Raw genomic sequence first — 12,617 nt, forward strand, 5'->3', positions numbered from 1 at the left:
CCCACCCCTGCTATAGTAGAAAGAAATTATTTTATAACTTAATAGGGTAAAATTTTAAAAATACCAAGGAAAATCTGTTCACTGAAAGCATTGTCCACAATTTTTCAAAACTCTGTCCTTATTCTTAATGCTACTTCAACACCTAGAAAGCAAAATGCATCTTAAAAATCAAACTTATAGAAAGAAACAAAGAATCTTAAATTGTAAAATGTGAATGTGGGGGTGACTTTTAAAGTTCAGACATGTGGCCTTTCTGAGTGCCAGGCTTTGTGCGACTTCACAGATTGTATCTCCTTGAAGCTAACTCTGTCTGAAAGTATTTTTGATATTTCATACTCTCAGTACACTCAGTCTTACCAAATGAGATTTAAAAAAACTCACTAAAAATAACTCACAAATGAATTAAATGCATAATATATTACTTGAAGTGCCTAATACAGCATTTAGGACATTGAATGATGTCCCAATATTGAGACTTTTAGATGAATTTACTAGCATCCTTAATATTAACACTGAGTGGTGAGTGCTGCCAAATAAAGGTAATTTTAAATGGAATTTATTATATAATAAATATTAATATTAATATTATTCTTCTAGTTTTAGTATGATTGTAGTTAGTCAAATATCAATAAATAAATTGTTACTGAGGTATATGATTTTTTTTTTTTACATCTTTATTGGAGTATAATTGCTTTACAATGGTGTGTTAGTTTCTGCTTTATAACAAAGTGAATCAGCTGTACATATACATATATCCCCATATCCCCTCCCTCTTACATCTCCCTCCCACCCTCCCTATCCCACACCTCTAGTGGACACAAAGCACTGAGCTGATCTCCCTGTGCTATGCGGCTGCTTTCCACTAGCTATCTGTTTTACATTTGGTAGTGTATATATGTCCATGCCACTCTCTCACTTTGTCCCAGCTTATCCTTCTAACTCCCCATGTCCTCAACTCCATTCTCTACATCTGCGTCTTTATTACTGTCCTGCCCCTAGGTTCTTCAGAACAATTTTTTCTTTTAGATTCCATATATATGTGTTAGCATATAGTATGTGTTTTTCTCTTTCTGACTTACTTCACCCTGTATGACAGTCTCTAGGTCCATCCACCTCACTACAAATAACTCAATTTCATTTCTTTTTATGGTTGAGTAATATTCCATTGTATATATGTGCCACATCTTCTTTATCCATTCATCTGTTGATGGACACTTAGGTTGCTTCCATGTCCTGGCTATTGTAGATAGAGCTGCAATGAACACTGAGGTATATGACTCTTCTTTTTTTTCTTTTTAATTTATTTTTTTAAACATCTTTATTAATATGTCCCCATATCTCTTCCCCCTTGCATCTCCCTCCCTCCCACCCTCCCTATCCCACCCCTCTAGGTGGTCACAAAGCACCGAGCTGATCTCCCTGTGCTATGCGGCTGCTTCTCACTAGCTATCTATTTTACGTTTGGTAGTGTATATATGCATGACTCTTTTTGAACTATGGTTTTCTCAGGGTATATGCCCAGTAGTGGGATTGCTGGATCATATGGTAGTTCTATTTTTAGTTTTTTAAGGAACATCCGTACTGTTCTCCATAGTGGCTGTATAAGTTCACATTCCCAACAACAGTGCAAGAGGGTTTAATAAAGTTTTAGCTATGAATGCTGGAAAATCAACATTCAGTGAACATTTTGAATCACTGAAAAAAAATCAATATTATAGAAATGTTGCAAATCTCATCCATTTAAGTTCGACTGACAAAAGTTAAATTCCAAATACCATAAATTTTTGCCATTTTTTAATGTGAGAACTTTCTCTAGGAATGAAATTAACATCATCCACTTATTTCAAATATTGGGTTGGCCAAAATGTTCGTTCAGGTTTTTCCATAAGATGTTGCAGAAAAATACGAACAAATTTTTTGGCCAAACCAGTACATAGCTATCACCACAAAGAAGGATATCCTGAAACTTGTACAAAAAAAAAAAAAGATTATACCAGAAGAGTCCCAGATCCTTTGAGTCAGTACCTCATGGCCTGAGCAAATTTTACCTGTGAATTATATTGGACTTCTTCCTCTGAACAGCATGCATCATCCTGTCACATCTATGAAGTCACCAAATCTCGTTGCATCTGTTCAACATTTTTTGTTAGATTGTTTTGACTCGAACCAGCTTCTCCATTCCTAACATGCTGCCTTAATTTGGGCTTCTAGATATTTCCTTCTAAAATACTAAATATTTCTATTTCTCTTTCTTATATCAGTCTGTACCCTTTCCAAACCATTCTCTGCATTGTTCTTAGGATACTTTTAAAAATGGAAATCTTATCACAAAACTCCCCACTTTAAGTCCTTCAAAAACTGTCTTTAGAATAAATTTCAAACTTTTCTTTACACAGCTTTATTGAGGTATAATTGATGAGAAACTGCACATATTTAAAGTATACAGTTTGTTGAGTTTTGACATATGCATACACCCATGAAACCATCACTGCAATCAAGGTAATAAGCATATCCATCACCTCCAAAGGTTTCCTTTTTCCCCTTTGTGTTTTTATTTGTTTGTTTTCATTTTTGTGTCTTTTGTGGTAAGAACACTTAACATGAGATTCCATCTTAACAAATGCACAATACAGTATTGCTAACTAAGGGCACAATGTTGTACAATAGATTCTAGAACTTATTAATCTTGTATAACTGAAACTTTACATGTTTTGAATGACTCTTCATCTATGTGATATACCACATTAGCAGAATGAATGATAAAAATCACATGATTATCTCAACAGAGGCAGAAATAGCATTTGACAAAATTCAACACACTTTCCTTCTAAAAACCCTCAAGAAACTAGGTATAGAATTTACCTCAACATACTAAATGTCATATATTGACAAGCCCACAGCTAACGCCATACTCAAATTGTGAAAAACTGGAAAGTTTTCTTCTAAGATAGGGAACAAGGTAAAGATGCACACTTATACCACTTTTATTCAGCATAGTACTGGAAGTCCTAGCCAGAGAAACCTGGTAAGAAAAAGAAATAAAAGGCATCCAAATTGGAAAGGAAGAAGTAAAATTACCTCTGTTTGCAGATGACATGATCTTATATATCGAAGATCCTAAAGACTCCTCAAACTTCTTACATTAACACAAAATGTTCTTTAAGAACTTGGTCATATATATAATATATATGAAGCCTCCTATGTGTGTGCATATATAGCCTCAGCCCCTACTATGGCCATGCTGTCCATTATACAAAGCATTCTCTTTACCTGAAATCATATTCCACCTTACCTTTTTAAATTTAGCTAGATTCTAACTGTCCCTCAGGAGCCCTCAGCTCAGCTTTAGCCCTATGAAGCCATTCTTGATTCTCCCAATCTGATTTAGATGATCATCTTCTTTGACTTTAACACAACCCATGTTTAATAGGTACACAGTATACACTCTATTGCAATTATAAATGATATGATTTTTATCATGCAATAGAAAAGAAAGCTTACTGAACGCAAGCAATATGTAGTGTGTACAGAAGGTAGAAAGTTGAGAATGTTGCAGAGGCAAGTTGAGGCCACGTATTAAAGGTCCTGGCATACCAGGGATAGAAAATTTTCATTGTCTGTGTAAGTGATGGAGTACAACTGATGTGTTTTTTTTTCTTTAAACAGAATTATGGATTAGGAAGATCAGTCAGGCAATAATGACTAAAATGAAATGGAGAAGAGAAAAAATGTAAAAGAGCAGTCAGGAAATAGCAGCGTTAGTCTATTCGAGCTGAAACACACTAAACTGGAAAAATGGCAGTTGGGAAGGTGATCAGTTGAGGTGTTTTGTTTGTTTTGCTTTGCTTTCCCTTGTACAGGTTAATTCTTCTTCTCACCAGCCCTTTATACTCTGGGACCTTTGAAAATTGTTCTAATAACCTCTACTTCTGAAGAGTTAAGAACTCTTTTCTCTATATAGTAAAATTGGTTTTTAGACCCTTCTCAAAAGATTTTTTCTATTTCCTTTTCCTGGTCCTAGTCCCTTACATATTTATCTGATGAACATATTTTCAGATTCTTGAGCCTAAATCTTTTCATTAACTTTGTAGGACTTCAATATTTAACTAGAATTTCCAAATTGCAGGCACTGGAAGATTTCATAACCCCAGAGTTTGCTATACCAGTGATCTAATTATAATTTTTACTAATATTTATTTAAGGCTTACTATGAGCCAACTATTAAGCTAAGCACTTTAAATGCAGTATCTCTCTCATTTATCCTTACAGCACTGAATTATAAGTTTTATTTTCAAAAATGAGAAAATTGATGCTTCAATAAGTGATGCAAGTTGCCAAGGCCACATGAATAACAAGTGTTTGAGGAGGAATTCAAACTTAAGTCAAACAATAAAGCCTATGGTCTTAATTACATAAAAACTACCAACTTATGACTCCCCATATTCCAGAGCCAAGATATATATGTGTGTGTGTGTGTGTGTGTGTGTGTGTGTGTGTGTGTTATGTGTTAAAGTGAATTGTGAGAAGCAGAAGAGGGTGAGTATAAGGAAGGCTGGGGTTTTACATATGTCATGGTAGAGATAATAACAATATGACTGATTTTAAAATCTGTACATTGAAGTGGATCTAATGAATTTTATATGGAGGCAGATAAATAGAGTATGGAGAACAACAGCCACATTAGCATAATGGGAATATGGTTCTGCCTAAGTGGCTAGAGGAAATTATTTTTTAACCATTAATGCAAGTATATAGTGTTTCATTTTCTATCTTCTGATCATTTTAAATAACGTGCCTGTGTGGTAAACAGAAGGCTTTTATCTATAAAAGATCATTGCAATATTTTGTTTTTCCAAATTCAGCATAACATCCCAAATGAGCTCATTTGTTGAGGTCTTGTAGACAAAACAGACATTTAATTCTTCAGATTTTCACTGTTTGTGGAATTATTTTTGTATTTTGATATTTAAACAATGTAAAATATTATTATATAACAGTTAATTAGTAAATATTGATAAGATAATCCAGAATTCTGCTAGGCAACACTATAAAACTAGAACATTTTCTCTATATTTTAAATTTTAAAAATAGAAGGGCTATTTTTAAACTCAAAAATTGTACTCTCTGACATTACATAACTTCAAAATACCATCATATTCCTCATAACAAGAAGAGCATAATTTTTTAGGATTAAAGAAATTCAAGATGAAGTTTATTAGTGAAATAATTTACAATAGCTCAGTGGGGATGCTGAATAAGAGGGTGTGTGAAGAAAGACAATTCCCTTGGTTCAAACACGTGGATGCAAAGCTTTGTAAAAGTTACTTTCAAATATCTGGCTCCTAAAGTTTATTTTAATCCTTTATGCTGTGTATAATGAATTGATTATATTTTACAATTTTATTTTATAAATATTTTTCTAAGTGTATGTATGACCCTTCACATATTCTCTAGAAAATGTAGAAGTATACTTATAGATTAAATTTTTAGACTCATTTTTTGAAGCTATGGAAAAGAGACTCTATCCCTAGCCCCTCTTTGCATTTTTTTTAGTCCAGCTCCATAGTCTCTGTTTAAACCTATGAAAATATTAAGAAAATGGTATTAACTAATGTTAAGCAAGATTTCTGTTTCTTAGAGAAGCACTTAACTTCATTGCGTTCATTTTTGACCATCTATTTTGCTATATATGAAATGGCTATTGGGTTACTTGATAAACTTTTTTTTTTTTAAATTTTATTTATTTAATTTTTTGGCTGTGTTGGGTCTTCGTTTCTGTGCAAGGGCTTTTTCTAGTTGCGGCAAGTGGGGGCCACTCTTCATCGCGGTGCGCGGGCCTCTCACTATCGCGGCCTCTCTTGTTGCGGAGCACAGGCTCCAGACGCGCAGGCTCAGTAATTATGGCTCACGGGCCTAGTTGCTCCGCAGCATGTGGGATCCTCCCAGACCAGGGCTCGAACCCGTGTCCCCTGCATTGGCAGGCAGACTCTCAACCACTGCACCACCAGGGAAGCCCTGATAAACTTCTGGTTTCTACAGATATAAATTTAATTGTTCTATATTTCCATACTTTATGTTCCTGAAATTATACTTCATATTCATATTTTACCTGCTCTATCCAAACAATTTTTTGAAAATAAATATACAGATACTGCAGAGTTAGCCTATTATTTCAAAATGAATAATAATGTTAAGGCATGTTGAATATTTAAACAATAATAATTGTTCACTCTGAAAAAAAATATTTCTTTTTTGTATCTTATTCACTAAGTAAACCATTCAACATTTTTAAAGCACTTATTATATTTCATGCAGTATAATAAGTTGTGAAGGGATATAAAAATGATGCAAGTTTCTACCAGTAAAGACATGGGGAATATGGTCATTACTGATAACTCATGAATCAAAGAAGAACGAAAATATTCTCTGTTAGAGTGTAAGGGTGGAAAAATAGTCACAATGGTGGTGAGTGATATTTGAGTTAGGCCACAAAGAGTAATAGAATTTTATTAGGCATATATAAGGAGATCAAAGAGAAATCTGGGTAAAGAGAATAGTATGAAAAAAAGGCATAGAAGATAAAAGCATTACAAAGATATGAGACTTTGAAATTTAGGAAGTCCTTAATAACCAGACTAGAAAACAACCTGAGATTCTTCCTTCTCCCTAAGTTCATATACTCAGTCATTAATCTCATTGCATCTTCCTCCAAGATGCTTTTATTACTTCTCCATTTTCACTGCTGTGGTCCTAATATAGATCTTTATCATCTTGATCAGTGGTTCTCAGCTAAGGGTGGTTTTGTCCCCAAGGGGATATTTGGCAGTGTCTAGATACACTTGTGATACAACTAGAAGCAGGGCACTAATAGGATCTGGTGGATAGAGGCCAAGGATGATAGTAAATATCCTACAATCCCACAACAAAGAATTATCTGACCCAAAATGTCAGCAGTGCCAAGGTAGAGAAACCCTAATCTAGATTATGGGAAAATCTCCCTAACCTTATCCCTGCTTCAAAGATTGCCCAAGGAGTGCAAAGATATCATCTAGTCATGTCATACCACTTACTGACTGAGTTTGAGTTGTCTATGTATTATTCAAGAAAATATATTTATTAGATTTATTAGTTGAAACACCTAATGTTTGGGGTCAATAGAGAAATAATATCTGGAGATACTAATTAGATATGAATGAAGTAAAAAGGATATAGTTCAAAATACAGAGAAGGCTAAATCTTCTTGAGAAAATCTTTAAAAGGAAAGGAGGAAGTAAAGAGTAAAACTTTTATATTTAAATGTGAATGAAGATAGGCCAGCCAATAAAAAACCAAATGAACACAAAACCAAGACAGAACTATCAGGAAGGTGGAAGGAGAAGAAGAGCTCTTAATAAAGCACATGTCTTTAGTCACTCTCCACCTTTGTGAACTTGGCCGCCATCCCCAACATGCCCTTGCTTCCTATTAGGATGAGTAGCAATTCCATTTATCCCAAACATGCATTTGTTATTTATCTTCCTAATATTTTTAAGCTCTCTGTTCATTCTCATTCTTAGGAAAATCTTTAAAGCAATAGAACCAAAGGAAAAGCAACCAAGTTCTTTCAAAATGTGAAAATTAGGGGGTTACAGAATATAAGGAAGAAGAAATATCAGTGGACACAAAATCCCAGTTGACTACAAACCCTCTCTTAACTATTAGCTCTTTCAATCCACATCTTGATGTACCAAGGATGATCAGGGAAGTGAAATGGCACTCTTTCATCAATCAATTCCAGGACGTCTTTAAAGTGCTGTCTAGTTCAGGACAGAGGCCATCTTTTCTTACAGAAAAACAAAATTCCCTTGGCAGAAGTTGGGCTGAAACATTTTGCCCAACACAGAAATTCTGGCATTTTAAAATTACCAGGTGGTCACATTACACATGCTTATAATTAGTTGGATTTTAAAAAGTCTTGAAGTGGCTGTGTTGAGTGAACAACCTATTTCAATATTTGGCCCAACTTTTCCCAGGTGTGAGGGAAAAGCCTTTATTTGTATTAGATACTGCCTGTATTAAAACACCATTTAAATATTTTGACTTCATTGATTTGTTAAAACTATCAAATGGTTTACTTAGTAAAATAAATATTCACTTCAGAAAATAAAATAAACCAATTATTGCTGGTAGTTTCATCCACATAATTAGAAGGCATTAGACCATTCACTTAACTGCTCAAACAGAAGTAAAGACTCTCTTTTTCACTCTTGTGATCACATTTCTTTTGTATTCCTGAGGCTGTGCACCATAAATATAGGCATTGAGAGGAAAGAAAAAAAGAAAGTGAGATGCTAGCAAATTTAAGAATTATAAGAAACAAAAAACCTAAAAGTGAGAAAATATTACTCTTCTATTTGTTTGTTTCTCTTGTCTATATACCGCAATGCATTTATTTGAGGAATAATAAATTACACTATACAGGTTTATGGCAGAAAATGTGAAATGAGAATAAATTAAATATTATACTATATATTTATTTATTTTTCATATATTTATTGACCACCTACTATGTGCAAGGTGCTAACCTTACCACTGTTTACATAGCTGCATTTGCATAGCTGCATTTACAGTTATAACAAGACAAGAAAGCACTTTTTTGAGCTTGAAGTTTAGAATAAGAGACAGAAATTGAAGAACCAATTACACAATTATTTTATTAAAATGCCAATAAATGATATTTGAGAAAATTACAAGTTGCTATGAGAGCATAGCAGGGAAGGACTTAAGTCTAGAAGTTTGAATAAAGTTTCTCAATGAGATCATGAATGAATTGAACTTTGAAGATTTGTGGCAATAGGGCAGATGAAGAAGAGGGAAAAATTCATTCCGGGAAGAGGAAAAGTCATGGCAGAATGTTTTTCGGTAGAAGGGAGAATGAATCATTTGAGGAACAGTGAATATGTCAGGAAGAATACAGGGTGGAAAAGGAGCTGTGTTGGAGACTCTGTAAAGAATAAAATGAGCAAGGGTCAAATCATGTATATTCTCCTAATTCATGTTAAGATGGCAGTTTTTATCCCACATCAATGGAAACTGTTAAAATTTTGAAACAGGGTCCTGGTGGGGGGAGTACGTGTTTCCATTGGGTACATGCTTCTTTGGCTGCAGTATGAAAAGCAAGTTGAAGGAGGGAAGAATGCCCTCAGGGAAACAACTAAGAAAGAATGCATTTCCTTAGGTAGAGACTAGGTAGAATGGTCTAGGCTGGTATCGGTGGAGATACAGAAAAGCAAAGAGATTTGAATTATTTAGGGGTTAAAATAGGCAGAACTAGATAATGCAGAAAATGTAGGCTGTGATGAAAGAAAGGTGGGGGAATTGGGACTTCAGGTTTATAGTTTGAAAAACTTGGTGTTTGGAAGTACCATTCCATAAAATAGGGACAACATTTCCCTTTAAAAATTAATGTTAGAGAAGGATCAATTTTGGTATAAATTTTGAAATGCCAATTAGATATCCAAAGAGGTGAGAAAGTATGCAGGACAACATGTGGCATTTAATATGCATTTAGTATGTAGTAGCTTAAAAATGAATTCGTGAATGAATGAATGAAGAAAACAGCATGATATTTGTTTGTTATAAAGTATAAATATTTATCATAAAAAAATGCACAGAAAATTGAGTTACTTGCCAAAGGTCATCTGGAAACATAAAGGAAATAATTAAAATAAAATGGAAAAGAAGCACAAGCTTATATTAAATTATGCTGAGACCAGTACCTATTTATTTTTAAAATTGAAACACTTTTTCTGAACTTATGATACATTGAAATTCATTGAAAATATTATTCATACACATATCTAAGTCAAATACATAATCTACCAAATGGTTTCTGGCATATATTTTCCTTTTAGTATTTCTTCAGAACATACTTTGAAAATACATGAGATAAATGGGATTTATAAGGAGAGATTTAGCAATTTTTTGGATAAATAAATAAGAAATGAAAATCTAATTTAAAAACATATCACAAGACTAACTTACTTGTTATATACATAAAGTACATTTTAAAAGATCATATACAGAATGTTTCTTTTACATTTCAATTGCATTTGTAAGCAATGTTGTCCATTATTATCCAATATTATTTCTTATTAGTTGTGTCTTACTTTTGTTCAGTTTTTACTATTGAATTTGCTATAGGAGATTGTTTGGTAATAAGATTTTAAGTATAACAACATTATATTGGGAGATATATATATATATATATTTTTTTTTTTTTCAATTCAAATGAAATCTTTTTTGCAAGTTTACAATCAACCATTTCCCTCCATAACTTAATTTACTGGAAATAAGGAGCATACTGGTAGTACATTTCAGTGATTTAAAATTCTTTAATAGAGGAAAAATTACATTTTAGCTTTGAGAAAAGTTATTTTCATGAATAAAATGATTCTTATATACACAGATCATAAGGTAGTCATTCTGCGGTACATTTTTAGATTTGTAACTATTTTTGAGTGGAAGATCATGGTTAAATCTAAATCCCCAATTTCAGTGATGGGGTGAACATCAGAATTGTTACTTTGATATCCTTTGATATTTAGGTTGAGTTGAGGAAATATAATTAAAAACAGAATCTTCCAACCTTAGAAAACCTCTCCACAAAGATAGAAGAGAAAGAAAACTATAAACCAGAATGTGATATACTCACAGGTAATCCACCGAAGAAACTGCAGAAAGAAAGAAACAATATCTTTTTGTACAGCTAATCAGATACTCCCCATTACATAAATGTTCTCAAGATAAATGATAACTAGTCCTCAGGTAAGAGACTTGACAACAGCATCTGTCCTACCAAGTTCATCCTAAACTCACTTGCCAATGGGGTGACCATGTGTGCTAGCTAACTGGAATTATCCAGTGGAAACATAAACATCATGTATCCTTATGGCAAGAGCTAGCTTCCCAACTTGCCGTGAGGCACCCACTGATGTTAGGTTCCTACCCTCCCACAAAACTCAGAGATACAGCTGATGTCTTCCTTGATGATTACATTTCAAAGAGATGTTCCCTATGTCTTGAGAAAGACATTCCTGGGTCTTAAAGCTGGCAAGAAGCTTAATTAGCTTTAAAACAACTTATATACATTTCAAAGTGACACAGAAGAAGCTTATAATTACAAGTTTTCTCAAGCAAATGTTCTAAGAAGAGAGAAGTCGTGGTCAGAGGAGTCTCTTTGCTATTTTCAACATGAAGAATTAAGTCTCTTATTTTTTAATTCTTATTTGCCTTTTCCAACTCCTGCCTGTGTTACTATAAAACAGTAACAATTTTAGAATTATGTCCATTGCTATTTCTACCATTCTCTGGGCAAATTGCAGCCATCTAAATATCCAGTAAATACACAGTGAAATATAAAGCAAAGTAATTATAAAAATTGTGATGGAATAGCAGAATTATTGATTTTTTTAAAAATCAGTACATTATTTGCTTTTGGGAAATAACCTTTGACTATATCATATTAAAGGTAAAAGGTTAAATAAAATTCTTAGTTAGCAATGAATAACAATTTTTCCTAGTCATACATGAATTTTACAAATTGTTGTGATATCTTTGTTGCCTGGGTTTGCAATGAATAACTATCTAAATATTGTGTGGTAGATCCTTATGAAGTCTTTTCCCCACCTAAGCATAAGCAGTAGCTTAATTCTGTATCCTAATAGTCTAAATTTTTAATTAAGTTTTTCTTACAAGGCCTAATAAATTTCTCCTGCGTTTTAGAGAATTACATAAATACCATCACATTTATATGATTCTAGGCCCTTTATTAATTGTTCTATCTTTACAAATAATTTCCCCAGATATGAAACACAATGATATCCATGGCCATCATCTAGTATAAAAATCTTATTATGAGGCACCCATTGAAAGGTACAGGTTGAAATTCTAGCGTGTAATGTATATGGCTCTAACTGTTTTAAGTCTTTAGGACAAACCCATCCTGTGGGTGTTTTTGTTTTGTTTTGCTTACTTTGGGTCTAAATCGATAGTTATACTATTATAACAGTTAACAAAATCTCCCTGAATAACAGCCATTAATATTTATTTATCAACCTATATTGGGACTGGAGAGAAATTGCACCCTGAAATTAAACAAGTAACATTAGCCCTGTCTTTTGCAGTCTCTATATTACAATTCCAAATTTCTGTTTTTCTATTAATTAGAATTTTTACATCATCTTTCCAATCAAACCAGTTAAAATACTTGTGTTTCACATTTCAGGATTGAGTAGCTGGAGGCATGTTAGTCACTTTTACTTTGTTATTATCAAAAATTACTAATGAAGATGGTCTCTCTTTTACTCTGTCATTAATCAGATTGTTGGACTTATAAGTCCAGACCCTGCTTATACTGGCGGGACAGTTTAGAACTGATGGGAAATGAGACTGTGGGAGCCATTACTGTGAGGACAGAAAGAAAACAAAAAATAACAAGTAATTTCTGTTTTCTAGTAAACTGTGATTCTTAAAGTAATCAAAATAACCTCACTGTGATTATGACAGCAAGACAGTCCACGAGAAAAGTAATATGTTTTCTAGAACACTTGTTTTCATTTGAGTTCAGTACTAGTATC

The sequence above is a fragment of the Balaenoptera ricei genome, chromosome 5, assembly GCF_028023285.1.
Source record: "Balaenoptera ricei isolate mBalRic1 chromosome 5, mBalRic1.hap2, whole genome shotgun sequence".
In the NCBI taxonomy this organism is placed as follows: Eukaryota; Metazoa; Chordata; class Mammalia; order Artiodactyla; family Balaenopteridae; genus Balaenoptera; species Balaenoptera ricei.